This window comes from Puma concolor, chromosome E3, assembly GCF_028749965.1.
Source record: "Puma concolor isolate L17-30 chromosome E3, mPumCon1.1.hap2, whole genome shotgun sequence".
NCBI classification, from domain to species: Eukaryota; Metazoa; Chordata; class Mammalia; order Carnivora; family Felidae; genus Puma; species Puma concolor.
This window is the reverse complement of record NC_141682.1, coordinates 37,819,447-37,835,212: the sequence shown is the minus strand read 5'-3', so window position 1 is coordinate 37,835,212 and position 15,766 is coordinate 37,819,447. Positions and strand designations below refer to the sequence as shown.

At 42.1% G+C, this 15,766-nt stretch overlaps 1 protein-coding gene across 21 annotated transcripts in view; it reads left to right on the top strand.

Moving 5' to 3' along the window:
* Positions 1-15,766, top strand: part of RBFOX1 (RNA binding fox-1 homolog 1) — a 2,073,113-nt gene that overhangs the window by 490,795 nt on the left and 1,566,552 nt on the right. The gene's annotated exons all lie outside the window — the stretch shown is intronic.

Sequence of the window (15,766 nt, the reverse complement as noted above, 5' to 3'; positions counted from 1 at the left end):
GAAGAGGTATGCGCTGAGTAGTCCTGTAAAGGTGGTTTGTGGTTTCAAAGTCAGGTGTCCTGTTTGATTCTGTCTTGGTGACTTCAGAGTCTGTCTGTATGTACACATTATGATTCCCGCTCCATTAAGATAAGCCCTTGCTTTGGCAGCGAGACCTCCTTCTGTCTCTGTGCTCTTCTCCCACTTCCTCTCTCCTCTTTCTCTCCCTACTCATCCTCTGAGGCACCAAGGGAACTGTGGCTGGTGCTGGTAAGTGATAAAAAAAGATACTGGTCAGAGGTCACCAGCAAGATGACCATCATTGGGACTTGTATGTGATGTCATTTAATGAGTATCTCCAAAATATATCCAGTGCCACAGGGCACTCAGGCTCCTAATCCCAAGTTATTGTGTGGGTAAAACAAGAAACATTGACCTCAGCTCAGGAGCCTGGGTTCTTTGTGGCCTTGTGCATCACTGTAACTTCTGAGACTCACCCTCCTGGTGTGCCCAATGAGGATAATAACATCTCCTTTGGATCCATAACTTGGGTGTGGAGGCAGATTCTGTCATGGTTCTACAAAATGTAAGGGGAGACCATTGTCAAATAGTGGAAGCCCCAGGTGAATATCTGCATACTTGGATGCAATAGTTTGGTGTGCAAAAGTTTTCCAGGAACTGATGTGCATTGGTGGTGTAAATGTTACTTTGGATGCCTAGTGAGGCAGATATTTGGGAAGCAGATCATTTGGAGGGTAATGGAGTGGGAAACAAAAGGAAGGGGTGGAGGTAAGGAGCCACTAGTATCACCTGCTTTCCATGATCTTGTGACCAATGACTCAAGCCAGTCATTTACCTCCCCAAACTTAGTTTCCTTGTTTTCAGAATGAGAATGATAATACACATCACATGAGGTTTTTGAGAGCATTAAAATGGCATTGGCAGTGTTTACTCTTTTAGTCTGCTGTAACTAGAAATCTACTTTTTGTGTATTCAGCATGAATATATGTAAGGCTTTACACGTATCATCTTATAAAATCCTTATGAAATCTTGTGATGTACACACTATTATAATCTTTATTTTACAGAGGATTAAATGCAGTCTCAGAAAACACAGTAGCTTTCCCAGTCATTCAACTAGTGAGTGATAGAGCCAGGATTCAAGGTGGGGTACAAAGTATTGTCTCTTAACTGCCATGCTATGTGTCTTTGTTCACGCTGCTGTAACGTGATCACATAGAATGGGTGGTTTAAACAGCAGGAACTAATTTCTCACAGTTATGAAGGTTGGGAAATCCAAGGTCAAAGTGCTGGCAGATCTGATGTTTGGTGAGGATGCTCTTCCTGGTTTGCAAGATAGCCACCTACTGGTTGTATCCTTGTGTGGCCAGAGAGCAGAGAGAGGAAGCAAGCTCTTCTGTCTCTTCTTAGAAGGGCACTAATCCCATTCATAAGGGCTTCACCCTTATGATCTGATCACTCACAAAGGCCCCACCTCCTAATACCATTGCACTGGAGGTTAGGATTTTAACCTATGAATTTTGGGAGGACACAAACATAAAATTCCCGAACACTACATAAACCTGGTGCATAGTGGGTGTTCAGTTAATGTTAGCAATGTCAATCCTTAAGGGCCAGTCCTGCTTTCTAGATCATACCCGAATGCCTGTCCAGCCTCTCTAGTCAGCACCACGGACAGCTGCCTGTTTCTTGTGACCTTCCGTCTTGCATTCCCTTAAAGGGTCTCACATTTGTGTCCCATTTGGCGATTTAAAACAAACAACAATAAAAACACCTTTACATATGTTATCCTTTTTCAATTTCACAGAAACGGCATATGGGAAGATATTGTTCCTGCCATTTTCAGATTTAAAAATGAAGTTTTAATGATCTGGTAATTCCATGCCTACTTGTGTGCCCAAGAGAAATGAACGCTTATGCCCAGCAAAAAACGTCCACAGGAATTTTATCATAGTCAAAAACTGTAAACAAACCACATGTCCATTAATAGGACAATAGATAAATAAACTGTGGTGTATCCATGCAATGAGTACAAGACAGCAATGAAAAAGAATTTTTATATATCTATGAAACAGCAATCTCAGAAACATGTTGAGTGAAAAAAATGAGAATGACAGATTACACTGTGATTTTATTAACATGCATTTAAAACCAGCACTCCTCTCTGGTGATAAAAGTTAACAATAGTAGTTACCTCTTGGAGGTGCTGACTGAGCAGAGGCTCAAGAGAAGTTCTTGGGATGATGGAGATTCTCATCACCATTACCTGGATGTGGTTACACAGGTAACCAGCACATGTAGAATTTATAGAGCGCCATGTTAAAATTATGCACTTTATAGTATGAAATTTGTATACCAAGAGGAGGAGGAAGAGGAGGAGAAAGGAAAGAAAATACAAACATTAAAAATATAAAACAGGATAATGAAAAAAAAAGGATGATCAGGTGGAAAAGGTGGGATAAAAGTGTAGGAATGCTCAACATATAGACAAAACTGTAGATCAAAAAAAGCCGAAATTCACTCACTCATCCCTTGCTTCCTTCCTTCATTTTTGCTCCAGATTCTATTTCCCAGATGGAACAGGTTTTAAAAAACACACGAAACTTTTTCTTTCTCCTAACCATTGTTTCTAAGACTAAATTGTAATTGCTGTAACCTGATCATATTTTTTGCACTGCTGCAGGGAGGTAACCTTTTATTAATTGAATTTCTAATGGCAATTCATCAAAGCGAGCGATCACCGTTATTTAATGCATGATCCATATTCATGGCATGTTCTGTTAGGTAAATAATAGTGGCTCTGGGAAGGTGCTTCTGTGAGGTCTTTTCCTTCTCAAATGACTTTCTTTTTTCCTAAGTACAAACAGTTGTAATTTAAGCAGAACAAACCCCACCTGTGGAGGAGTCATTGGTTAAAGGGAGACAAGAAGAATTACAAACCCACAGAATCAGTGAGAATGAATGGCTTTGCCAGTTCCCTTTCTCTCTACAGATTGACAGTGAATATGTGAATAACGTTTGCTAAATCTGGACTTTGAAAACATGACAGCAAGCTGTTTGTGCCAATAATTTTTCATGGCATATGCCACCCCTCCCCGCACCACACACAGTTTTAATAAGATGGCACATGGACTATTGAGAAATGTTAAAACCCTGCAGAGGAAAGAGCTTTATCTTCTGACCAAATTCTGCCCAGCAATGTTTATGACAGCTGAAGAATTTATCTTAAATTCCCTCTGCTAGCCGCAAAGCACATGGCCCTTTGTCTCTGAGCAGCCTGTAAGAACCAAACTAAGATGTCACATACATAATATAACAGATAAATGGCCCAATTTCCATGTCCACATGATGAATGGAATGCAAGTTCAGCACACACATATTTGCACATTAATTGGCCCTGCATGGTTCCATTTTGTTCCTAAGTTGCTACTGTATGTCTCGTGGTCTCCTTCCCCTTCAGAATCATTAAGCTTGTTTTATCGCACAAATGCATACACATTTTCCCCCTATTTATCGTCACGCAGCTTGCCCTGCTGAGAGAGAACCAAGTAACCTGGGCATAGCCATCGGATTGCAAATGCCTACATCTGAGTTCTCTCCACCACCAACTGCACATTAACACAAAGATCTGAGACCCAGCCCCACAGTTGGTTATGCTGACAGGCAAACAAAGGAGGTTGCAAGCGAGGATGTTTGGAAAAAAAAATCATTTCTATTCAGTTAGCAGTTGGTTTCTTGCCTCACCTTAATGATTTCCTGTTGATAGTTTAATGGCAATATAAACCCAGTGGAGGGCCTCAATTTTGATAAATTGGCCTGCTCCTATTTCATGGCAAAGGAACCGGACTGAGATTGATTGATATTATAGTTTTGCCATCCCAAATAATTGCAGTGGCCAACAGTGCAGGTGGTAAAGCCCAGGGGCCTTCAGGAAACGTAGGTAGAACCTCCCTCCCACTAATCCTTTTTTCCTTCCAGAAGGAAACTTTATCCCAGGCCAAGGAATCATTTATTTCTCCTGTCTCAACCCTGAGTCTCAGGGCTTCAGAGCCCTGTAAGCGCTCTGGCCCGTGTGGGGAGAAACCAGTACTTCTGAGTTTCTTTGTGGGCAAAAGATCAATCCTGGCCATTTCAGGTCACCTGAGAAGCCAGAATATTTTATAAAGAAAAGCTGAGCTATTGCATGGACAAGGTTACAGTGCAAAGAACGCGAGCGTTGAAGTCTCTTCGATGATGTATGAATCATGAGTCCACATCTTACAAGTCAGGTGCCTATGGGCAAGTCACTTGCCTGCCAAATAAGTTTCTCATCATTAAATTGGGGAAAATTAAACCACCCCAAAGGTTGGTTTGAATTTTAGAGCTTGATAATCTATATGCATTGCCTAAGATAGTACCTGTCACAAAATAAATATTCAGCATTTATTATTTTATTTCCTCACACAACTCCTGTCTTTTATCTATTGTATAAAGCAAGACAGTGTATAAATAAGCTCATTCAAAATTTACTTTGAGACCTGTAACTTTGAAAACTTGCTGTGAAGGTTTTGTACCATGGCTGACCCAGACCCTAGCCAGGCAGAAGTTTAGTTACATGGCTTAATTCATATTAGAGTTCATGGCTCCTTTCTCTCTACCAAAAACAAGATCCACTTGAAGATTAGCAACTTTCCAATGGGCACTCTTGGCCTTGTCTGATTTTACCTAATTACACTTTGATAGTCCTCCCTGTCCTTGAAGCCAGCTTAAAACAATATTTTACAGAATCTTAACAATCACCTGGCTTTAATTCAAGGGCCTAGAATTCTCAGTTGGAGATATTGTTGGCATGTTTTTAATTTGATGGATATTTAACTGACAGCATTTATATACTAGGCACAGCACTAGGCACTGGACACATATAGAATTTTGATGTGCAGTCACACCCGCAAAGAAGACATGTTCCAAAGTGGGGTGGGAGGGTTATATTATAAATCCTATGGTCTCCATTGTTTTATGAGCACCAGAGTATTCACAAGAGTGAAACTCTCTCCTTAAGCTGTACTGCATATTTGGGAAGTTTTGAATCTGAGTTCAAATGTCAGTGAGTTAGATAGGAGCGAGGTATCTATGGAGGCTTCCCATATAAAGACTGGAGCCTTGAAAAGTAAATTAGGTCATCATCTAGTAAAGAAAAGTGGAGAACATGAGAAAAGGTACAGATGGGAAAGAGTTCGCATGGTCAAGGAATGAGCATTAAAGGGAGTGTGGGAGCAGCAAAGGAGAGTGGAAGTGATCATAGTGAACATGCAGAAACCAAGGCCAAGTATCCTCATGCAAGTCAAAGAGGAAGAGGTTACACGGAAGAGGTGAGGGTACTGAATAATTCACTAAGGTCAAGGGGAGTGAGCACTGGACTGATGGCACTGGGTTTGGCAAGTATACAATCCTCAGTGTTCTCAACAACAACCTTCCCATTGTAGGTCATGGAAATAGAAGTTAGATTTGGTGGCTTAAGGAATAGATGGAAAGAGAAGACACATAAGCACAATATACACCAGCCTTTCAAGGGCCAATTGACTAAGCCAAGCGAATGATAGCCTCTTTGATGTGAAGGAATTTTGAAGATGGCAGAGGCTTGGGTGTTTTATAGCCCTGGAGGACAGGCCTCAGAGGTTATGAGGATAGGATCAGAGCATAGAAGGGGTTTACCCACTGATGGTGACCAAAATATCCCTGAGGGTATGTGCTTGGATCCCCATTGTGTCACCAGGGCTCAGCACCTGTCCCAGAGAACTATGGCATTAATGGGCCTGAAAAAAGGACATTTTTCCTCTGTGCCATTGAAAAACAGAAAACGGAGAGTAAGTATGGATAAATTTGAAGGAAGAGAAATTGAAAGGTGTTATGCCTGGAAGCTTTCATTGTCCCAGCGAATAGTAGGGGAAAATTTATGTGCTGAGAATAAGGGGAGCAGAGGTAAAATTGGTGGTTAAAGAGGAAAGATAAGCAGAAGGAGGGAACATGATGGTGGGAGGCTGATTGATTAGGGAGTTTTGTCTGGCAAATCAGCATGGGTAAGCATCTGAGCAGGAAGAGGAACAGGAACTGCCAGCAGCAGTACTGAGCACCGTGGCTGTCATTCACTACGTGCGTAGCGAGTGCCAAGCACTGTGTTGTCTTCCCAACAGTCTTTAAAATGCATGTCACTGTCTACATTGTACGGAGAAGGAAACCAACACTGAGTGGTGGTGTAGGCTGACCAAACTTAACCAAAGAATTAAACAACAGGGCCAGTGTGTGAATCAGTCTGTCTCACTGCAATGCTGGCATTGCTTCCATTGTGAACATAACTGTTGTGAGGATGTAGTGTGGAGTTCAAACCCCGGCTCCGTCATTTCTTATCTCTAGTCCCTGCTAGCGGCAAAACTCAGCGAAATTACTTAACCTTTGCATGTTTCATTTGTCTTCTCCATAGAATGAAGATGATTAAAGAATGAACCTTATAGCTTTTTTGTGAAGGTGAAAAGGCATAATATAGGGTATGGAAGGCAATTACCATATTACCTAATGCATAAATAGCTTTTAATATATTCCAGTCATCATAGTTGTTTTTATTAGTATCATTGGGAGCTCATTCTAAGCCACAATAGGAAATAGCAGAGGAGCCAGCTAGAACCAGTTTGTAGCCTCTAAACCAAATGGAAGCATTAGTTCCAAAGCCTTCCAAAAACACCTTACTCCATGGAAATTAATTAAGGTTCCTGGAAAAGGTGAGCAATTAAAAAATTCTCTTTCCATTAGTTTTATCAGAAAAAAAAATGGGTGTGAGTTTTTGAGGATGAGTTAGAAGGATCTCATTATTTGCATGTTGCAATGAGTTAATGAAGAAAAGTAAGTAACCAAAGGGGAAAAAAAGCACATTTTATAGACCTTATATTATTAATTTAGCCCTTACAAGAACCCTATGAAGTAAATACAATTACTGTTTTCCTGTTTTACAGATGAGCAAACTGAGGCTCAAGGTAGTTAGTTAAATGAGTCACAGAGGTAGCAGGAGGAGGATCAGGAATCACATCCATGACTGTTAGCTGAGGTGACAAGGAGGGGAAGGAGGGGAAGCTAGCAGTTACCTCTCATCTCTTGGAAGCAAAGTTTGGGCTTTTCAACTCTTGAGAGAAAAATCCAGTCTCTCCTCTTCTGAATTTTCTCTTCTTGCAAGCTTTCACAGCCGCAGCTCAACCAACCTCATTGACTCTCTGTTTTAAGATTTTGTGAGTGTTCTGTGATCACAAAACTCATTCCCACACCATGAATTATTTCGTACAGTTTTGACACCATTTATTTCCATAGCATTATACATTCCAACCTTCTGACTGTTTAAGATCAAAAGATGTGCTCCAGGCTCACATTTCACTCTCACTCTCAGATGCAATCCACTAAATTGGACTGAACAGTGGAGGCTCCAGCCTGTCATAGTCTGTAATGTTGCATAATTCCAAGGGCTCAGCATGTTTTATCAATGGTGAAGGAGAAATGGACTTAGCCACAGTGGGAGGGCTTCTGTGGAGGAGATAGGAGAAGGCTTGGAAATAGCAGCTGAAGGGCAGTGTTGGGATGTTCAGAAGCACCCCAGGGGGGTAGGGAGTTCCACTGGTTGACTGTGGAAACGAAGGGCAAGGGCAAAGATTAACAAAGGGTCATTGATGAAGGAGGAGGTCCAAGTAGGCAACTACTTGGGTGTCTGGAACTGAGCAGACTTTGTATACATTAGCAGATGGACCTCTTTGAGGTCCATGCATTAAGTCAACAAACTTAAAGAGCATCTACTATTCTATAGCTATACCTTTAAACCCTGGTCACTTAAAATCAGTAAGACATTTTCCTGCCCTGAAAGAGCCTGTAATCAAGTTTAATATGTGGATGGGTGAACAGATGTTTTTAGCAAAGTTCTAAAGTAGAGCAGGGATCACGGAGAGAGTGAACACCTACATGGGATGATCAAGTCTCCTGGGACTCTCGAGAGACTTCCAGAAGAGGTGAGGCTTCCTTCCCCACCCATCCATGTGCCCTAGCTCTAAGATCATAATGAGATATTGAAGACTCTATACCTGGGTACCACACTCTATGGCATATTTCAGTAATCTGGAACAAGTCTGAGAAGCAGCAAAGAGACTGCTCTGGGTTGACTATATATGTGAGTAAGAGGAGAATTGGAAAGTCAGTTGGACATGTAGATTGGCATGTGATAATGGGACATTGGAAGGGACTCTTCATGATGGTGATAATGGTAGGTGCTAGTGGTGGTGAGAACAGCCAACATGTGTTGAGTGCCCGCTGTATGTGAGGGAGAGTGCCAAACATTTTACATGGACTACCTTGTTTGTTCCTTCCAACAAACTTGGGTGGATGAGTGTTACTATAACCTTCATGTAATGGGTGAGAAAACCAAGGCTCACAAGAGTTGATAACATCCATCCAAGGCCATATGGCTAGTAGACAGAATTAGTACTTGCTTCTAGGCAACTTGCCTTCTGAACTAACCGCCCAGCTAAGATGGGGGAAGCTGACTTCAAAACCCCTTTGGGTTAAAGTCTGCATTGCTCAGCACAAACCTCTCATGACAAATGATGCTCACACACTTTGGAGAAACTTCATGACTGTGTCTGATTCTCGGCACTAATGTAGCTTGACTTGGGGCTGATATCTCACTTATCTGACCAGAATGACAATTAGGGGGGGAAAGAGTTATTGCTATTCCGGCTTCCTCTATTGAGCTATGAATAAATGATGATAGCTGTGAAATAGTGTGGTGTTTAGATCGTTTCTGGTAAATTAAAAAAAATAAAAATTGAACAAAGTGGTAATCCATGCAGCCATTTATATAAGAGGAGTGGAACAAAATTAGTAAACTCTTTTAGTGTCTTTCTGGCCTTGTCATTCTAATGTAATTAGTCTGCAAAAATATTAATTAATACTCAAACAGCTGACACGTTTTACATGTTGATTTGGGATGTGTTAATTATGTTTTCTACTTTGCCCTGTTACTGTCCTCAGTAGCAGCATAGGCAGAATTCTGGTCCTAAGGCCCCCTCCTTACAGATTGGCAGCCACATAGATACTGAGAGCCCATGTGCAGTGCTAAGAGCTACTTGTACCTTTGGGAAGAAGGAGAGAAAATGCTGTATAGAAATGTTATGTTAGTGGTTTTAGCTAATATGGGTGCTGACTGCAAACACAGTATCCCAAGAAGGTTTCTTGAGTTCCAATCAGTCACTGCTGTTCTGGGTCAGCAGGGTTTTCAGATAGTAAGCCAAAGCTGGAAAGAGGGACTGCTGAGCACCTTTCCTTGAATTGCATTCAGTCCTCATCCTGGAATCTTCCCAGATCTTGCAAATGGATTGCATACACCTGTACCAGAGGAAGGTGCTGAATTTTTGGCGTGTCTCATGGCAGATCACCATTGCCATGATTAGGGGTTATCGTCCGTTGCTCTGTGGTTTTCTTAAACATTAGTCAGGAGAGGCTAGGCTGTGCTGAAGTCACAGGTAAAGCAGGAAGTCTCAGGGGCTTGCCCATCAGAGATTTACTTCTCGCCCATGCTGCATGTGCAGTCAGCATTGGGTGACTCCTCATGGAGGGATCAACCAGCACAGTCTGCTTCTACCTGTGGCTGCCTCGTGTCAACACACACCTCTGCCATCAATGTGGCAGGGAGCTAAAGAGAACACGGAATCTCTCTTGTGTTTTTCATCATCTTAGTACACAAATCAGATACATCACTTTGACCCACAGTCTGCCACCTAAAACTCATCCCACGGCACTTATTGCAAGGGCTCTGGGATATGTGCGGAGCACAGGAATATTCCATAAGAATTAAATGCTTGCCCCAGTGTGATAATGATGACGGTAATCACGTTGAGTGTCATCCCAACCATTGTGTTTTACCAAGCCCTCCCTATACTGTGGCTACCTGCCAGGTACCTGTTTTGTACTTTCTTTCAACTCCCTGTCCTTCTTTACATCATAAAGAAGAGGAAGGGGAGGATTGGTGGGGGTGGGGGTGAAACTTACTCATTTATAGTCACAAAGTCAGTAAGGGTCAGGCTAGGATTCAACTCAACACCAGAGCATCTGATGGTCTCTGTCTCCCAAAGTTTTTGGTAGCTTTCCCTGTGTGGCATTCTAGGAGGAGCAACCAGGAGCAGCCCTTAGTACACCAATGAGGACTCAGGGTAAGGGTTTGTCAAGTTTCTAAGGCATGAGGTGATTGCTGGCTCAAGTTTGTGCAGAACCTGTTACTTCCAGCCTGTGGATTCACATTGCTTGTCATATTTGACTCTTGGAGTAATTTTATGGAGCATTTGGGAAGAATCTGGTTAGCTTCTGTTTATAGGCACAGGACCAGAGGGCTCAGAAGGACACATGTCAGAAGGCACCCTGGTAAACACGTCCCTGGACTCTTGAACCAGCCTCTGTGTGTGTATGAGATTGAGGGTCCTCAAGACCCTTGACCAGGGACCTGTTACCTTTTGGCATCTGGGGAGAACTGTGGGCTTCTTTGCAGAATAAAGTCTTAAAATACATAATATAAAATACTTAAGATGACTAAGGAGACCATTTATATTGAAATGTGTTTACTAAAATAATATGATCTAGCAAGATTGTTTTCTTTATAATGCATTAAGTAACAAGCAAGTCTAGTAATTACTATAATTTTGAAATAGCAATAACCATTATGATGTTTTGAGGTATCTGTGACAATTATAATGTAAAGTGACTAAAAAATCTGTTATTTCTGCCAGTGACAAAGTCACAGGTCCTGGTATTACCACTGTGATTTCTTGTTCACATTTATAATTAAAGGGAATGCTGGTAGAAATTTAGTTTTATTTTTCCTATCCAAGTTTGTGGCCCCACTGAGCTCTATCTAGGGGACTCCCTTGTGGGTCTTAGAAGCTTAAAAACCCTGTTCATCCTTGGCTCTGTTTTAGGATGGACCCAAGGTCATACTATGGAAAAGGTGAAGTTTGATTGTAAGACATCCACCCACTTATTCTTTCCCACCTTTGTCATGTTATCCAGGACCGCTGCCTGGTTTTGACCCTCAGATCCTTCTTTCCCACCAGAGCACATGTGGCATTTCATAGGATCAGAGTTTATTAAAGGCTTACATTTTTTTCAATACTAGATACTATGGTAACACTTTATACCTATTATTTTATTTAATTCTGGTATTCTATTGTTATACATATTTTACAGAAAGGAATAATGATGGTTAACATTTATGAATACCACTATGCACTAGGCAGTCATCTTCTCACAATTTATACACTAAAATAACAATGATTACTATAATAGCAGTTGTAGCAGCTTGGACTTATGTAGTACTCCCTAGCTGCCAGACTTATTTTGTTCTAAGCATTTTGTACATTTAATTTAAATTATTCCAGACCACATTCCTTTCAGGTGAGTATTAGTTACTCCTATTTTACAGAATGGGAAGTAGGTGCAGAGAGATTTAAAAACTTGCCCAGAGTCACATAACTATGAAGCAAAGCCTTAAATCCAGATGTTCTGATTTTAGTCTGTGAGATTAGCTAATAAGTTCCACTGTTTTGATTTTACTTCATTAAATGCTCCTTAGAACAACTCCAGAAGTGGATGTAATGTTTGCCCCTGTTTTATAGATCAGGCAGTTGAGGAACAGACTGATGAAGAAATGTAACTCGGAGCTGGCTTCATTCAGGTCAAAGACGGAGCAAGAGAAGGGCGCCTGGGTGGCTCAGTCGGTTGGGCATCCGACTTTGGCTCAGGTCATGATCTCACGGTTCATGGGTTCCAGCCACGCGTCAGGCTCCGTGCTGACAGCTCAGAGCCTGGATCCTGCTTCGGATTCTGTGTCTCCCTCTCTCTCTGTCCCTCCCCCCACCTCAAGCTCTATCTCTGTCTCTCTCAAAAATAAATAAACATTAAGGAAAATTTTTTAAAGCATTTTGTTTTTTTTTTAATATTTTTTTTTCAATGTTTATTTATTTTTGGGACACAGAGAGACAGAGCATGAATGGGGGAGGGGCAGAGAGAGAGGGAGACACAGAATCGGAAACAAGCTCCAGGCTCTGAGCCATCAGCCCAGAGCCTGACGCGGGGCTCGAACTCACGGACTGCGAGATCGTGACCTGGCTGAAGTCGGACGCTTAACCAACTGCGCCACCCAGGCGCCCCAAGAAATTTTTTTTAAAAATGGAACAAAAGATATTGCCGGTCATAGTCCAGGGAACTTGTATGGGCTATGCTTGGAAAAGTCATACATCACTTCTTCCCACCTTCCTTTGGTCAGAACTCAGTCATATGGTCCCAGTGAATTGCAAGGGAGGCTGGCTGTGAACCCTTAGGGGAAATGAATGGGTTTTGGTAAACTTGGAGTTGTCTCTACCACAGGCACTAAGCAAACCTCTATAAACTCATGCCTCATGCGGAGAATCCATCCACACCAGAAGCACGATTGGGGTGATGCATCTGGGGTGTGTAACCCATGCCTGATCCACAGTCCCCTGTGATTCCTGGACTCAAACTTTAGCTTGCCTTCTCTGAGGCACCAAGTTCCAGTGTTGTTCTTCAGAGTGGCCTGTAGGCTGAATTTGACACAAATACATTACTGCAAATTAGAGAACGTGAAAAATCTCATGCTGTGGGGATTTGGTCTCTGGGTCTATTTTTAAAAGTCATGAAGAGTCTGCAAATGGAGTATTGTCAAATAGAAAACAGATTAAAATGTACAATAGTTTATTACTATACATTTAAATGAATATTTAAAATGTAGTCTTGGGGCGCCTGGGTGGCGCAGTCGGTTAAGCGTCCGACTTCAGCCAGGTCACGATCTTGCGGTCCGTGAGTTCGAGCCCCGCGTCAACCTATGGGCTGATGGCTCAGAGCCTGGAGCCTGTTTCCGACTCTCTGTCTCCCTCTCTCTCTGACCCTCCCCCATTCATGTTCTGTCTCTCCCTGTCCCAAAAATAAATAAACGTTGAAAAAAAAAAATTTAAAATGTAGTCTTAATTTTTTTAAAGGAAAATGGTTGTTGGCTTTTTCGCCTTTTAGTGTGGTTTGTATTTTTAATTTGAATGATTCAGCCCCTGCCTGAGGATCTTCTGCTCACAGTCTCCACATGTGGCCAGTTTACTGTCCCATGATTAGGCCCCCTGGGCAGGCGAGAGAAATGGATGGTTCATTCCTGTATCACTTGGTACCATGCACGATATTCCCTCTATTCTCAGCTATCTTAGGTTATAAATCATAGCCTCACTTTAATGATTTTTGTTTTGGAGGGAAGAGAAAAGATGGGGGAACAGAAACAACACAACATTTAAAAACACATTCTGGGGGCACCTGGGTAGCTCAGTCAGTTACGTGTCCAACTTCGGCTCAGGTCGTGATCTCGCCATTCCTGAGTTCGAGCCCCACGTTGGGCTCTGTGCTGACAGCTAAGAGCCTGGAGCCTGCTTCGAATTCTGTGTCTCCCTCTCTCTGTGCCCCTCACCCACTCATGCTCTGTCTCTCTCTCTCTCAAAAAAAGCATTAAAAAACAAAACAAAATTTAAAAACACATTCTGGGGGTGCCTAGGTGGCTCAGTTGGTTAGGCATCTGACTTTGGCTCAGGTCATGATCTCACGGTTCATGGATTTGAGCCCCGCATCGAGCTCTGCACTGACAGTGTGGAGCCTGCTTGGGTTCCTCTCCCTCTCTCTCTGTCCCTCATCTATTTATGCTTTCTCTCTCCCTCAGAAATAAACTTTAAAAAGGTAATAAAAAATACACATTCTTATATCAGATGTTTACAAAGTTATATGCATATTAAAATTGGAAAAATCTCCCCACACCCCAAAAAAGAAAGCACACCAATAGAACAACAATAACAAAAGCACAATTCCGTCCCTGATGATTCTCCAAGTATGAAACAAGGCTACTTGATGACCCTTGTCTTAGCATTCTGTCTTACTGCCCAGGTAAATAGGCTACTGCCAAGGAACATGCAGTCCCAGGTAGGGGTGACAGATACCCATAGTCCCAGTGTGGACTCTACTACTTGTTGTGAGTGAAGGAGTTTACCACCAAGTGCTTCTGCTTCTGGAATCTGAAGCCTGTTTGTTTGAGGCTGAGAGTGTGCCAGCTAGCTCTGACAAGCGTGGTGTTTTTGGCCTGGCCATGTACCCTGTTTCTTTCTTGTTCTGAGTAGCACGCCAGTCACATAAAGAAACTGGGTAAGAAAATCACTTTGATTAGTGACTTTCCTGTGGATGTACTTCTTTTCTTTCATATTCCACATTCTGAATATTTTATGAAAATGTTTCCCTTTCCAAGTGAGCTAATGCTGTGGTTTAAATAATACTACTGCAGAGTAGGAACCCTATTTCTCCCTTGAGGGATAACACATAATGTTACTGATGGGAAGAAATGACCACAGTCGTGAAAAGCCATTGTGTTAAGCGCTTGAACTCTGGGATCTGATTAACTTGGATGTGGTTTCCAGTCGTCTCATGACTTGGTGCATAAGCTAACATTTCAACTTCTCATCTACATGACAGAGACAGTCATTGTCACTACCTAATGATGTTGGATGAGGATTAAATGAGATAAAGCAATTACATTATGGTTTACAGTGCCTGGCACATAGCAAGTTGTTAGTAAATAGTACCTCATTTTTACATTTAAGTAGCATCTCAGACAACTCCAGAGATTCCCTAAAGATCTCTTTCATCTCTTCCCACTCTGCTGGTAAATACTATCCGCTGAAACATTTCATTGTAACTCTGGGGATGAGAGAAATGGATGATTGCAAGGTATTAGTGAATGTTTTTGAGTCTGGTTTTACTTAGTGCCTGTGGTGAGGACAGCTCAAAGCTCACCAAAATGCATTCCTTTTTCTCTGTGGGTTCACAGCTAAACTACATTTGCCATCCTCCTTTGTGCTTCAGTGGGACCACGTGACTGAATTCTGACCAATGGAAGATGGGCAGAAGTGATATCTAACTTTTCCAAGCATGGTCCATAAAAGTTCTCTAGATTATCACCGGCCTTCTCTCTTGTTCCATCTTTAAGCAGAATAAAGCTGACTCAAAGGCAAACTCCTTAACTTCTCTAGTCTCAGTTGCCTTATCTATAGATTTGAGTACTAATGGTCAGAGGAACAGTTACTAAGAAAGAGCTTGGTGGATGATGGGTGAGGTCCAGGTGTTGTAAGAGCTCTCTGAGGAGTCTTTGGTACCTGGGAGGTAAAACGTGGCATCAGCTTGGGGAGAAAGTCTTTCTCCCATTTCACCATGCTCTGGTGCTCCCAGAGTCCCGTTAGCCTCTCCCATAAATAGCTAGGGTTCTGTGAGGGGAGCTAATTTCCCACTTGGGCCCTAAGGTGGGAGAACTCAAAATTGTTGCCTTGAGAGCCTGCATACAAATGATGCCCTATTTTCTAAGTCTGGTCACTGAGGCCAGATGTTCTTTGGATCCTTTGTGGATGAGCATTTTCCAGATGGAGAGGCTTCCAGGCCTCTTAAACTTTCCCACTTCTTCTAAGGCAGGGGTGTCAGTAACAGTTTCGCAGGCTCATACGTCTTCTTCCAGGTTCTTCTCTACCACCTCATTGATCTGCCACCATAAAGAGATTTCATACATCATTAAGAGAGATGTCATATGCATCAACATAATGCTATGTTCTCACCCGGAAGGTCACATTAGAGTCCTAGAGGCTTTTTTAAAACTTCCAGTACATCCACATTTTTCCCCCTTAAA